The sequence below is a fragment of the Hyla sarda genome, chromosome 3 (assembly GCF_029499605.1).
Source record: "Hyla sarda isolate aHylSar1 chromosome 3, aHylSar1.hap1, whole genome shotgun sequence".
NCBI lineage: Eukaryota > Metazoa > Chordata > Amphibia > Anura > Hylidae > Hyla > Hyla sarda.
In genome coordinates, this window is record NC_079191.1 from 165,840,443 (window position 1) to 165,856,858 (window position 16,416).

The window sequence follows — 16,416 nt, forward strand, 5'->3', positions numbered from 1 at the left end:
GCAGGATATTTACATTTGGATTATATGCTAACTGTGCTGACCAGCTCTATACATGAAAACTACTGTTGTCCAACTTGCTTTATTATGGTAGACATTGGGGGGTATTTATTAAAGGATTTATGTGGTTTTTGTTAACGTAACTTAGGCGCAATACTTTGGCGCCAACGGCTGTCCGGGCATGCTGGGAATTGTAGTTTTGCAACATCTGGAGGTCCGCAGGTTGAAGACCACTGCACTATAGTAACAAAAAAAAAAAAAAAAAAACGACCCAAGTTGAAAATAAAATCCATTTCACATGGTGGCTATAAACCCCACAAAAGAAAATAACTCATGTCGCTTGCTGATATACTGCAGGAGGGTCTCCGAAATGGCTGCTCTACCGGGTAAAATACGCGTCCTCTGTGGTGGTAAGTTCTGTGTAAAAGGCTTTGAACAGCTGATTTAATCATTTGAGCCAAAATTACTAACAAATTGCACCAAATGATACATTTGGTGCATGTCCACGAAAACCAAAGTGAAAAAAAAAGGGTAAAAAGAAACTGTTAAAAGGCAAAATTGATAAATACCCCCCATTATCTTTATTGTAACCACATCATTGTATTGGTATAAAATTCTTCCTTTGTGTAAGATTTATCTGCAGCAATTAACCAATTGCCTTTGGCATGGCAGGGCTAATTTGTTTGGACAAGATACTACACTGATAGCAGAGATAAAGCACTTAGTACTACCTGGCCTGTATTCAGAGCATTGGCTTCCCCCGGGGGCCCAGTGGATCTAAGTCCCTGCTGAACTGTTCCCTAAAAGTAGGCACCAGACACTTCTAACAGATGTTTTAACAGATTGGAAATGTGACCTATGTCTGCTTACCTAATGCCCAACTGCAGCCAAAATAATTCTTTTTACTGCATTTGTGGCAAATATTGGGTGGCATATTGTAACCCAATACCAGGGCAGCTCCAAAATGGCAAAACTCCCCTGCAATAATGAATATTATGTAAACACATATTCCAGACTTTACCCTGTGATTGTTAACAGTTAATGAATGAGTATCTGTTCCATCATAAATAGTAATGTGCGCAGGGGCCATATTCGAATTTGCAATGTTTTGCGAATCTATGGACAAATATTTGTCCTTTGTTTGCGAAATTCACATATTTGCTACGTTCGTTCTCTTTTTTATTATATGAAAATGCGTAATGAAATTCGCATAGTGCGCATGCGCGATTATATCTTTCACCTAAAAGAAGGGAGAGATCAGTGTCCTCTGAAAGTGCCGATATTCACATAAATATTAGCAAAAATGTTCACATCAATTTGCTTAAAAAATGAATATTCATCATTACAAATATATATCACTATATTCTAAATATTCGCAAAATCTCGAAGTGTAAAAATTTGCTTTTCGAATATCGGCGCTCAACATTAAATATAAACACACAGACACATAGAGGATTATTACTCAATAAAATAATGTGCATGCATCTACAGTGCAAACAATTGGGCACCTTTAGATCTGAAAAACGGACATTTTTCAAGCCCCATTTTTTTCAGAAATTTCTAGAATTAAATCTGCTGCATTTGAACACACCCTTGCAGATCCAGAGGAGGTTGAAGTAAAGTCTACAATTACATAACACTTACGTATCACAGACAAATATCAGAATTTATATTTATTAATAGTGTTGCTCACGAATATTCGCAATGCAAATTTTATTCGCGAATATCGCATATTCGCAAATTCGCGAATATAGCACTATATATTCGTAATTACGAATATTTTTTTATTTTTTTATTTCACAGTACACATCCCAGTGATCATCCCTCTCTGCTTCCAGCTTGTGTGGTGTAAAGAAGGCTCTAATACTACGGTGTGTGAGACAGGTTTGCGAATTTTCGCTTATGTTAATTTTTTATTTGCTAATTTTCGTATATGCTAATTTTCGCATACGCAAATTTTCGCATATGCGAAAATAAAACGCGAATATTAAGAATATGCGAATTTAACGAATATATGACGAATATTCGTCCATATATTCGCGAAATATCGCAAATTCAAATATGGCCTATGCCGCTCAACACTATTTATTATGGGACTGGGCTGTGAGACCCCTACTGTTTGCCTGAATGATGGTACAAAAGAGATGGCTGGAGAGCTAGCTGTTCAATGTACTTGATTACATATATACCATGCACACAATTTCCTTTACTGTTATCTGTTTTATGAACTAGTGCATAGCAGCTTGGACTCCTATTGACCTATAGAGCTGTATTACAGTATATTGTGATTTAATGAATGCTTTCACAGCTTTGTTTTAGCTAACAGTAGGGGTCTCAGTGCCCAGACAGATAAAAAAAAAAAAAAAAAAAACTTCCTATATTTCTCTGTAACACTAGGTCTCTTATCAAAACAGTGTAAAATAAAAACAGTTTTTCTTGCCCACAGTAACCAATCACAGCTCATTTTTTATTTATTTAAACAGAGCAGTTTAAGAAATAAAAGCTGAGCTCTAATTGGTTGCTATGGGCAACAAAGACAGTTTTTTCTTTTAGACAGTGTTGATTCTCTTCCTTGCTGTATTCAAAATTACTTATTTCTCAACATCAAAATGCATGGATGTAAGGCTGGGTTCACATATATCAGTCGTCCGCCACAGTTTCCCTCCGGCGTGCACCGGAGGGAAACTGATGCTAGAACTGATCCCATTCATTTGAATGGGACAGTTCACAATCATTCAGCGTCTCAATTTTGACGCCGGATGATTGGACATGCCGGAGGGGACCGGACAGGGGAACGCAGCTTGCTTCGAAATTTAGGCTGAGTTCACCTATGCCGGATGCCGGACATACGTGAACCCAGCCTTACTACAATTGCTAAATGTCTGTGATGACAAAATATTGAAATTGATATTATAGAAAAAAAATATTTAAAATATATGTAAATAATACATGATATATATATATATATATATATATATATATATATATATATATATATATATATATATATATACCTATAACCTATATACCTCCAAAAAAGAAAAGCGCCACTCCAATAGCAAAAAAATTGTGTATTTATTCACCCATCAAGTCAATGCGGTGTTTCAGCCTCACAATGAAGCCTTTCTCAAGCCTTGGCTTGAGAAAGGCTTTATTGTGATGCTGAAATATTGCATTGACTTGATGGGTGAATAAATACACAAATTTTTTTGCTATTGGAGTGGCGCTTTTCTTTTTTGGAGATGTTTGAAGAAGGGTTTGGAGTTTGAACCTGTGAAAGCTGAGCACCCTATTTGGACTTTAAGTCCTATTTTACAGTGCCAGTTCCCTTATTCTTTGCTATATATATATATATATATATATATATATATATATATTATAAATAAGTGTCTGATGTACTGAGAGACCATGATCTCCTGTCCCCCCAGCCAGGATCCCCCATTCTAGCATTTAGTGGTAGTCCCAGCAATCAGATTCCAACCAATCTAGCATTTATTTAATACCCAGACTAGAATATTCCTTTAAACAATTATTATTAATATGTATCATTGTTAAAACAATAATTGTTTTAGAATTAGGCCCCTGAGGGTTGTGTTTTCACTGGACCTATTGTCTTAAGATTAGCCTTATTTATATGCAAATCAGGTTGCTCTCTTGCTTAGAGTCACAGACATGTTTCTCGTAAACTGTATAGTGTATATGTTGTAGATTCCACCACATATTCTTCCTTCCTGTTCATGTTTGCAGATGTACAGTTTCTACACTCTATGTTTATATAATTCATACAATTAATATTGAACAGTCATTACATTTAACTTTACCTTTACCTTCACCTTCTTTGTGTCACATACATTGAGTTGAATGGGACCTACCAAAAAAGCAGTTTTTTCATATGCTGTTTGATAAAATATATAATGAAAAAGATAAAAATCACTGGTAATAAGTGACATTGCTTCTTCTGGGTGTCCCTCCTGGTGGTCTAGGGGAGGTATGTGTAGCCGTTAGGTTCCGCACCTCCCTGCAAACACCCTGGGTACTCCTGCTCTGGCAGGGTACCTACCGTTATCGGCTCTGCGGGAAGATACCTTGGCTAATGCCTAGGGGGATGCTGGGAGCATTTGTGGTCCTTTTGTGGGACATCAAATCTGGAACCTCGCAGGTACCTTTTGGTCCAGAGGTGAAAGGTAAGGTTTGTTGGGGGGCCTCTTTCCTATCGGAGAAGGGCTTGCGATAGACTGCATCCTCTGTGCACTTTTTTTTAGTTTAACACGTTTGCCCTTTTTCTTGCACTTTGGGTGATTCAAGAGCACGTTCCTTGGCTCTTAGATAAATTAAGTGGCATTGCTTCTCGAACTTTTGGTTAAGATCAAGTGTAGTATCTGTTCTCATCAGTGGTTTAGTCTTTGGCCGATGATGTAGGATGGATGCTGTATGGAGGGAGCAGGTGTACCAGGGCGTTCTGAGGACTCAGCTCGACGGCTGTCCTGATGTGACCGGTTTCCTCCGGGTCTCGCCATGAGGTAGAGGGGTGTAGAGCCGAGGTACTTTTGTGCCTCAGGGAGTGGTGACCCTGAGGTGCTGAAACTCACTGGGTGTTATAACTCACTGAGTGAAAGCACTGCACCATTACTCTTCACCTTTGGCACTCACCCTTGGTATCCCGGCCTTCTGGCTAGGATCAGGGAAATTTTTATAGATCCGGACGGATGACCAGGCAGTATATCTGCACTTCATTCACTTCTTTATTCTTTTTTTGTATGTCACTGTGCCACGTTTTGTGTTTTTCTTTGTACACAGGATTGGCAGGATGCAGTAGCCCTTCTGGGTGTCCCTCCTGGCGGTCTAGGGGAGGTGTGTGTGGACATTTGGTGCCTCACCTCCCTGCAACCCCTGGGCATCTTGGCTTCGGTCAAGATGCCATTGTCACGATTTGGCTGGCTGGAGGTGGATCCTCTGTGCCAGAGAGGGATTGGCGTGGACCGTGTTGGTGGACCGGTTCTAAGTTGCTACTGGTATTCACCAGAGCCCGCCGCAAAGCGGGATGGTCTTGCAGCGGCGGTAGCAACCAGGTCGTATCCACTAGCAACGGCTCAACCTCTCTGACTGCTGAGATAAGCGCGGTACAAGGGAGTAGACAAGAGCAAGGTCGGACATAGCAGAAGGTCAGGGCAGGCAGCAAGGATCGTAGTCAGGGGCAACGGCAGGACGTCTGGAACACAGGCTAGGAACACACAAGGAAACGCTTTCACTGGCACAATGGCAACAAGATCCGGCGAGGGAGTGCAGGGGAAGTGAGGTATAAGTAGGGAGTGCACAGGTGATGACACTGATTAGGCCTGCTGCGCCAATCAGTGGCGCAGTGGCCCTTTAAATTGCAGAGACCCGGTACGCGCGCGCCCTAAGGAGCGGGGCCGCGAGCGCCGGGACAACACAGACGGGGAACGGGTCAGGTACGGGAGCCGGGATGCGCATCGCGAGTGGGCGCATCCCGTGTCGCGAATCGCATCCCGGCTGGGAGTAATATCGCAGCGCACCCGGTCAGCAGGTCTGACCGGGGCGCTGCGAATGAGAGGACGCTGCGAGCGCTCCGGGGAGGAGCGGGGACCGGGAGCGCTCGGCGTAACAGCCATCAGTATACGGCTCCTTGGCTGATACCTTGGTTAACGCCTAGGTTGAAGCCAGGAGCATTTTCGGCCCCTTAGTGGCTTCAGCGAAAAGGGGCATTGAACCTGGATCCTTGCAGGTGCTTTTTGGCGCGGAGGTGAAGGGTAGGTTTGTTGGGGGGGCCTCTCTCCTGTTAGCGATAGACCGCATCATTTGTGCACGTTTTTTAGTGTGACACGTTTGCACTTTTTCATGCACTTTGGGTGATAGAGAGCACTTGCCTCGGCTCTTAAAAAAAAAAAAAAAATAAATAAGTGTCATTGTTTCCCTCTGACGTGCATTGGAGGGAAACTGATGCTAGAACTGATCCCATTAATTTGAATGGGACAGTTCACAATCATCCAACGTCTCAATTTTGACGTCGGATTATTGGACATGCCGGAGAGCACCGGACAGGGGAACGCAGCTTGCTGCCTTCTGCTTTGCAGAAACATTGGATGCCAGATGCCATACAACTAATGACAAGTTGTCATCAGTTGTGGCATCAGTTGCGTTGAGATTTAGACTGAGTTCACCTATGCATGACACCGGACATATGTGAACCAAGACTAACAGGGCCCCTCATCTCCCATGTGTAATTTACAATACTAGTGTCTTCTTATGTGGCAGAGGCACCTCACATCTGGGTGCTCTGCCAGATTATATTCCCATAGACTTTAAAGGCTAAATGTATGGTTGGACTTGATGGACGTATGTCTTTTTTCAACCATACTAACTATGTAACTAACTATGTAACTATATACCAAAGGAGTTCTTTATACAAGAATACATGATAAATAATGTGACTGAGGTTTATCAAAACAGTTCTAATACTCTTGCTAAAAGCGTGAAGCCAAAGCAAACATGAATCAAAGATATTCCCCAATTTCTGCAGATGGTGATCATCACTGAATAGCACTTGAGTAGAATTTTAACAACCTGCCGTCATAAACAAGTTCCTTGCAAATTTTCAGCATTTACAAATAGCCAAATCTATGAAACAAACCCATTTCAACATATAGGCCCACATTTATCAAACTGTGTGAGAGAAAAAGTGGAGTGATTTCCCCACAGCGTCCAATCACAGCTCAGCTAACGAGCTATGGTAAAGTAAAAGCTGAGCTGTGATTGGTTGCTGTGGGAAAATCACTCCAGTTTTTCTCTCGCACCGTTTGATAAATCTGGGCGATAGAATCTATCTATCTATCTATATATATATATATATATATATATATATATAAAACTCAATGGCCCTCATTTACTATTGAAAACCCGGCATGTTTTGTCGGGTTGTGCGCCAGTTTCGGGCACATTGCGCCTGAAATTCTGTCTGCGCCTGAATTTGCACCTGAAATTGCGCCTGAATTGAAAAAACTCCTCGATATAGGAGGTCGAGATAGCAGGACGGGATAGGAGGTCAGGATAGGAGGTCAAGATAGGAGCTTGGGATAGGAGGATGGGATAGGAGGACGGGATAGGAGGTCGGGATAGGAGGTCGGGATAGGAGATTGGGATAGAAGGATGGGATAGGAGGTTGGGATAGGAGGTAGGGATATGGCAACAATATATGAGGACGGGATATGAAGTCAAAATCTTCCTCCTTTGTTTATTTTCCACCCCAACAAGGATTAGGAGGGAAAAACCGGGCAATGTCGGGTACTCAGCTAGTTAAAAATAAAACAATAATAGGCTTTTGCAAAAACAACTTACTTACTATACATTAGAATACAGTGTCCTGACTGTAATACAAAACAATCAGTTTGATAGAGAACTGAGATTTTCTACTACAGACTTCCATATTTCAGTTAAAAATATTTAAATAAGGTTACTCTGACAAAAAATGTAAAATTTCTATATATATATATATATATATATATATATATATATATATATATAAATATATATATATATATATATATATATTATTAAATATTTTTTTAAACACCTTTTAACAACTAACATATATATATATATATATATATATATATATATATATATATATACATATATTATATATATGTATACATATATATATATATATATATATATATATATATTATTGTTATTATTATTAAATATATATATATTTTTTACACGTCATTGTTTAATACTTGTTTTTGCCACAGAGTAGTGCTGCTGACCCTTTGCTCAGTAGAAGCCGGTATTTATCCTTCAGGCCATTAAAAGACTGCTGGCTGTAATGCTGGTTCGACCACCTTGTTCTGACTTAATCGTTCACTCAAGATGATGGTGGTAACCTGGATCAGATCATTTTAGACAGTCTCTAACACTAAGAAAGAATGTTGTGCAACAAGACATAGCATTTGATCTTTGTCTTCTGGAAACATGTTTTAGTGACAAAGGGCTTTTCACCAAATGTGGTTAATATATGTTAATTTCTTTTAGCATAAATGCATTTTTATCAATTTGATAATAAAATGCTTATTCATTGACATATCCTCCTCAGTAACTTAGGGTGCTTTTAGATGGGCATACCTATGTCTAACATGAGCGTCAATATAGTACCAATCTAATGCCAATCTATTTTACAAGGCTCAATGATTGTGTGGCTGGGGTCATCACTGGATCATCACTGGATTTTTCATGTGACCCTTCACTTACATCATTGTTGGCCAAACATCCCCCAATTTTTAGGGATGCACAATTCTAGTGATCAGCTGACAATGATCACCCCATTTAAAACTTCCTTTAAGTACAGGTCAGGAGTATTTGTGGGTTTATGAGGCCTAAAAAAATGGGTCAAGAAAATGGATTTCAACAGTATGTCCCCCCTACTTCAGTAAAGCTTCCCTTGCTGCTCAGGTTAAAGGGGTTGTCCAGTAAAAACTAACTTATCCCCTTTTTTCCTATGGGACTGCTGAAGAGACCCAAGTACAGCACTCAGGCATCTCCAGAGCTGCCATAGACATGCTCTCTCTGAAAGCCAGGGCCCCATTCTGGAGATTGTAGGGGGATTAGAGTTTGGAAAAAGATAATTAAAGATTTTGCTATAGGCCTATATGATTTCCAGTTAGTCATGATTTGAAATATGGTTTTGTGCACCAAGATTATGCAAATTTTTTTTTAATACTTTTGCACTACTTTTAAAAGTTTATAAGTGTGCGTGTATCAGTGTGTGTGTGTGGAGCAAAGTGGCCTGAAACATTTACAATAATTTACACTAGAAATTATAGCAGATCCTTCAATATTGTGTCGTGTTACAATACTTGATTCTATTTAAATTCCCTCTATAAGTTACTTAAGCCCTTGCTAAAATGGGACAACATGTCGCCTGGTCCAGGAAGGTGGACACCCCAACTACTCGCTTATTCAGTAGACGACCTGCTGACAGCCACAGCCATTCCATACATGAATAATAATGAAATACCTAAATAATATACAGTCATGGCCGTAAATGTTGGCACCACTGAATTTTTTCTAGAAAATGAAGTATTTCTCACAGAAAAGGATTGCGGTAACACATGTTTTGCTGTACACATGTTTATTCCCTTTGTATGTATTGGAACTAAACCAATACGGGAGGAAAATAAAGCAAATTGGACATAATGTCCTACCAAACTCCAAAAATGGGCAGGACAAAATTATTGGCACCATTAACTTAATATTTGATGGCACACCCTTTGGAAAAAATAATTGAAATCAGTCACTTGAAGTGACTGACTCACTTCCTGTAACCATCAATAAGCTTCTTACCCCTCTCAGCGGGAATGTTGGACCGCTCTTCCTTTGCAAACTGCTCCAGGTCTCTCTTATTGGAAGGGGGTCTTTTCCGAACAGCAATTTTAAGATCTCTCTACAGGTGTTCAATGAGATTTAGATCTGGAATCATTGATGGCCACTTCAGAACTCTCCAGTGCTTTGTTGCCATCCATTTCTGGGTGCTTTTTGACGTATGTTTAGGGTCATTGTCCTGCTGGAAGACCCAAGATCTTGGACGCAATCCCAGCTTTCTAATATTGGGCTGTACAGTGCGACCCAAAATCCGTTGGTAATCCTCAGATTTCATGATGCCTTCCACACTTTCAAGGCACCCAGTGCCAGAGGCAGCAAAACATCATTGAACCTCCACCATATTTCACTGTAGGTACTGTGTTCTTTTCTTTGTAGGTCACATTTCATTTTTGGTAAACAATAGAATGATGCACATCTTGGTCTCATCTGTCCACAAGACGTTATTCCAGAAGGATTTTGGCTTACTCAAGTTCATTTTGGCAAAATGTAATCTTGCTTTTTTATTTCATTTCATTTAAATGTTGACAGATAGTTTGCGCTGACACTGATGCTCCCTGAGCCTGCAGGACAGCTTGAATATCTTTGGAACTTGTTTGGGGCTGCTTATGCACCATCCGTACTATCCTGCCTTGACTCCTTTCATCAATTTTTCTCTTTCGTCCACGACCAGGGAGATTAGCTACAGTGCCATGGGTTGTAAACTTCTTGATAATGTTGCGCACTATGGACAAAGGAAAATCTAGATCTCTTGAGATGGACTTGTGACCTTGAGATTGTTGATATTTTTCCACAATTTTGGTTCTCAAGTCCTAAGACAGTTCTCTTCTCCTCTTTCTGTTGTCCATGCTTAGTGTGGCACGCACAGACACACAATGCAAAGACTAAGCAAACTTCTCTCCTTTTTATCTCCTTTCAGGTGTGATTTTTATATTGCCCACACATGTTACTTGCCCCAGGTGAGTTTAAAGGAGCATCAAATGCTTGAAACAATCTTATTTATCCACAATTATGAAAGGGCGCCAATAATTTTGTCCAGACCATTTTTGGAGTTTGGTGTGACATTATGTCCAATTAGCTTTTTTTTTCTCCCTTTTCTGGTTTAGTTCCAATACATACAAAAGGAATAAACATGTGTATAGCAAAACATGTGTAACTGCAATCCATTTCTGTGAGAAGTACTTCATATTCTTGAAAAATTTCAGGGGTGACATCATCATTTACGGCCATGACTGTATATATATATTTATATATATAGTAAATTTGAGTAGCCGTATTAGTCCAGTGATGCAGATGCAAATCATAAAATGTTGCAGTATCTTGTAATACCTTTTTTATTGGACTAACAGCATTTTGTAGAGACAAGCTTTCGGGATTCCTCCCTTTATCAAGTCCAAAGCAAATCTCATTTGCATCTATCTATCTATCTACTAGAATAGTACACATAGCTTTAAATAAATAAGCTGGAGAAACAAGATTTTGACAGGCCATTGAATACACCTGCATTTGCAGATAAATTTCAGTTGCTCGGCACACGTTAACCATTAGTGAAGTGTCAGGACTTTCCATCAATCAGGACTAACAGATCTGCACACACTTCACTATGACAGGTTTATCTTGCTATGAGCAGACTTGTTAGTACTTTTCATACAGGACTACACCTAGCGCTATGCACAATTTTTAATAGAAGTAACATTATTTTTATTTATAGATAAATTGTAGTATTTTAGCTCCTTGTAAACTCCATTTACAGTAATAATTTGCTTGCATGTACTTTCCACATCAGTTTATGTAGTTATCTGTAAAGGTTGAAACTGTGCCTGCCGTAAACATGCATGATAGCTTTAGAACTGGTACAGTATTTCCCCTGTACACACGTTACACTTTATGTTAGAAAAGTAGTTTATTTGCAATTATCATTTTTCCCCCAAATGAAAGGATCTCCCTACTAAGCAGTCATACCCTTTTTGGCCTCTAGGTGGCAAACACACATACATTATGCAGGGATTGGTTTATGGCTGGGAGTGAAATCTTAACTAAGTCTAATGTTACTTCACTGATTGGTAAAAGAGAGAATGCAGATAATAGAATAACTATTTTTATACAATTAATTTTCATATATCTGGGGTTCCTCTTTAAGATGACCATTATTAACAAATATGCATGATAATAATTTGAAAGGCTGAGTTTTATCAGGGGGGAGTACTGACTGTCTGGCTGCTTCCTTTACTGGAGCTAATTTTGGAATATACAGTAGCCTCAATGACCCAAAGTAAGGCTATGTTCCCATCTGCTTTTAACGTTCCGCTTGGAGTCCTCATCGCAGATACCATTCAAAATACCAGACAGAAACATAGCAAGCACTATTTTGTCAAGTAAAATGATGAATAAAATGCAGGAAACCCAATGGACCCTTTTAAAGTCAATGGGGTCCATCCAGGCTTTATTGGTGTCCATCAATGATACTTTAACTGTATTGGAGTCATGTGTGCACTGACCATGTATGGCCAACTTAACAAACACAAACAAACTGTGTGTGACACCATTGGGAACCATATTCTTCTTTGCAGAACAATATTTCTAGCCACTGTTTTCTCTCATGGATCAGGCTGCATTCACACCTCGTTTTTACATATGGGTGCCGGTTACAGTTGGGGGAGGGGCAAACCGGGCGCTCCCGTACCCCAGCCGGATCAGCCCGTGACTCCATTTACTTTAATGAGCTGACCGGAGTCAAACGGTGACTCTGGTCGGCTCAGTTTTTACCCGAATCCGGTTTTGGACCGGACCTAAAACCGTAGTATACTACGGTTTTAGGTTCAGTTAGGAAACCACATACAGGTCAAAACTGAGCCAACCGGAGTCACCATTTGACTCCGGTCGGCTCATTAAAGTAAGTGGAGTCACGGGTTGATCCGGCTGGGGTACAGGAGCGCCCAGTTTGCCCCTCCCCCAGCCGGATCCGGCATACGTATGTAAAAAACGAGGTGTGAATGCAGCCTCAGTAAGGCTGGGTTCACATATATATCAGGCATCCGGCATAGTTTCACTCTGGCGTCCTCTGGAGGGAAACTGATGCTAGAACTGGTTCCTTTCACTTGAATGGGACTGTTCACAATCATCCAGCGTCTCAATTTTGACTCCAGATGGTTGGACACGCCAGAGGGCGCGAGAAAGAGGAATGCAGCTTGCTGCGTTCCCCTGTCCGCCCTCCAGAAAAAATGGATGCCGGATGCCATACAACTGATGACAACTTGTCATCATTTGTGGCATCAGTTGCGTCCAGATCTAAGCTGAGTTCATCTATGCCAAATGCCGAACATGTGTGAACCCAGCCTAAGAAAGTACTCTAGTCTCTAAATTTTATGAAAAACTTTAGCTTTTTATGCCACCATACACTTTAAATGTTAACATCACACACCTTACTTTAATATGTTGCTTGGAATTAGAACAGAATTTTACGTGTTCAACAAATTGTATTCCACTTAAAATGAATTATTGTCATAGTTGTCTATCAGGTAAATGTCTGTCAGGTGGTCTCCAAGCATTCTGCTTGCAGCCATTGTTCCTCCCTCATGCTGTTCAGTTCAAAAAGCTGTCAAAAAGGTTTGAATTTCTACAGACGGCACGTGCCTCAAAATTCCATCACCTCTTCACCTTTATTGAAATTTCATTTCATTAACAATCTTGCTGTTCGGCGTGCTTGTGGCTTGGACAGCTATCCAGGCAGCCTCCCGCATCTCACTAGATGTAACTAGACATGCATTCTTTTAGAGATTGATCATGTTCCTGCATACAGACTTTTCAGAAAATGTCTTGTCTATTCTTACATTGAATTTTTTTATTTTCAATTCAGAATACATAAAAGGTTATGTTTTTGCTCTGGGTGACCGAAACTTGTTCAACCAACCAAAGCTTTGACCTACAAAAGACTATTGTAAACAAGTGGCGTGTGCCTTCTTGCTCTTTCTCTCTATTTTTTTTTAAGTCCACCATAAAGGGGTACTCCACCCCTAGACATCTTATCCCCTATCCAAAGGATAGGGGATAAGATGTCAGATCACCAGGGTCCCTTTGCTGGGGACCCCCGGGATCACCGCTGCGGCACCCCGCTATCATTACGGCACAGAGCAAGTTCGCTCTGTGCGTAATGATGGACGATACAGGGGACGGAGCAGCATGATGTCATGGCTCCGCCCCCTCTTGACATCACGGCCCGCCCCCTTGATGCAAGTCTATGGCAGGGGGCGTGACGACCGCCACACCACATCCTATAGACTTGTATTGAGGGGGCGGGCCGTGACATCACTCCGGCCCCTGTATTGCCCATCGATACGCGCAGAGCGGGACCCCGACGTCGTCCATATAAAGTATTGTGTCAGAAAACTGATATAATATGAAATATTTAATCTCCCTTATTATAGAAACTTGTGTATCATATGTGCAATTGTAAAATATTATATCCTTGGTATCAGTAAAAGATAGAATTCAGCAAAGAAGCAAAGAAAATACTATTTTTGGAAGACTTGTGTTTATTCTTTTACATTCATTATACATAGTACCACAAACCTACTATCATGTCTTACGTGTACATCTAGTATAAAACAGAACTGTAGTAAAACATAAGACTGTTTATTCAGATAATTTCATTATCTCCACATTTACAGACATGGACCAGTTATACACATCTTAGTCAATATAGCACATCTTAAGTGATAGTATGTCTACTGGTCATTTATAGGGGGCCTCTTATCCACCTAGGCATAGTGATCTGTCACCTCTAGATTTGTACTTTATCCATAACACTCTACTAATACAAGCAATCGGGGTTATTCTATAAAACTAATTACTGTGGCTTTTCTCCGCCCTTTAGGTTAATGAGATTGATTGTAAAAGACTCCAGTTAGCAGGGGGTTGAGCCTGAAACAGTAGCCTGGCTTGTGATAAGGGACTGAATGCTGGTGCCAGTAGGTCTGTCTGCTGCCTGATTTAAAACTGTTTAATATGTTTTATAAAATATTACAGTTGTGCAATGAATCTGAAACAAAACCATATTAACAATATTAAATATATTAAAATAGCCATAATTTTTTCTTGTTTTCATAGTTAGTCGACAATAGAAGGATTAGGCGATTTATTTTCCTGACACATGTAAAGGGAAAAACTACAGTGTATATATATATATATATATATATATATATATATATATATATATATATATGTGTGTGTGTGTGTGTGTGTGTGTGTATATACGGCATATAAACATACATATATATATATATATATATATATATATATATATAAAAATTTCTATATATAATATTTTTATTAAAAACATTTTGGCCTGTTTCATATTTGTGTAAAGATAGAAATCCATAATATAGATCGAAAATAGAGCCATATTACAGATGAAATGACATCAGTATTGTTTCGGTATTGCATCCATATATCTGTACAGCAGTGTTTCCCAATCAGTGGCTTATCAGCTATTGCAAAACTACAACTCCTACCATAACAATATATAGCATGTTCACCAGTGCCAGCATCTGATTCTCTTTTTCAATTATAGGAGTTGTAGTTTTTCAATTGCTGGAGAACCACAAATAGGGAATCACTGCTGTTCAGCAAATAGCTGTGTATTATGGTCCATAAAAAACACATATTTAATACAGATGCAAAATTTGCTGACTTGAAAGCAGCCTTACAGTGCCCATACACCTTAGACTTCGGCAGATTTTGCCCACTGTCTAAATGATGGCAACTTCCTGACTCTCCTCCAACAGATGATGTTGGTGGAGAGAAGGGCCTACATGTTGGATTTTTGCCAACGGACCTTATTGTTCTGAGAGAAATAAGCTACCTTCAGAGCTGTCTGGCTGTGGCTTAGGCTCGTGTCTTCATAGAGGATTGTGAACATTCGGTCGTGCCATATATGTGGAGGTTGGGATTCATAAATGTCTGTCAAGTATGTAATGCTTTATTTATTTTGATGGTGCTGCAGGGAATTAAAAACGTATTAGAAGGTTTCCCTCGGGTTATCCAGTATCAGCATTCATTGCTGGACAACCCCTTTTTAAGTGAAAGGCAATTAAATCAAATTTGTATGAAATAATATTCTATAGAAAATGGTAGAAAGAAAACAAATATATCAGCTATTTCTGTAGAATGCAGAATTTCCTGTTTGAATCAGTTATAAATTCTGATTCTATTGTTGTAAAGAATTGAAACGGTCAAGTCACAACGTAAATCACAAAAGCCCGAAAGTCACGAAAGCAGACAAAGAAATGAATGCAAAATTGCTACAAAATTCCATATAGTGTCATTTTACTGATCTCAAAATATGAGTGCTACAATATATGGTGTCTTACCAATTGTATGGCAGCATTGCAATTGGTAATTCAAAAGACATGGCTAATGTTGGAAATGTTTAATATATAAATGTTAAAAAAATATTATGCTTACTACATTTACATTTATTATACCCTACATACATGCAGTGCATTGGTGTAACATTAAAGTAAGCATTGTTTATTACTTACAGTTATATATGAGTAATGTATTATAATATATAATGCTGACAACTTATGGTCACAATGCAGACACCATAAACTTGACATATTGGCAGTTTATAGTTTTAATAAATTGAATTTCCCCTGAACCCACCATAGTATTGCAGACTAATACAGTACTGTTACTGAGCATCTTCCCTTGCACACAGTGCCAGCTTCCCATGATGCTGAGTCTTCATTCACACAGCTCTTGAATCCTTTTGTTTTCATCTGTCACACAACAATAGGAGAGGTCCTCTTCATTGTCTCCTATTGTGCTCTGGCCAAGGTGCTGAAGAGAGAAGGCTTCTTTCTAGAACACTACACAGTCAACTGTGAGAGTCAGGTGCAACCTAAGAAGAATAAGTCTAGAAATAAAAAAAGCAGTATTTTAAAAGCTTTAAGTTCTGTTATGATGATTCTACGTTACATATACATCTACAGTGTAAAGCATTTCAAAGCAACTGAGACCCTGTCC

At 39.5% G+C, this 16,416-nt stretch overlaps 1 non-coding gene across 1 annotated transcript; it reads left to right on the plus strand.

The window, feature by feature from the left end:
* Positions 1 to 4,337: 4,337 nt before the first annotated feature.
* On the plus strand, positions 4,338 to 4,520 carry LOC130363384 (U2 spliceosomal RNA). Its single transcript, XR_008891803.1, has one exon. It is a non-coding gene; the product is annotated as a U2 spliceosomal RNA (small nuclear RNA).
* The last annotated feature ends 11,896 nt before the right edge of the window (positions 4,521 to 16,416 follow it).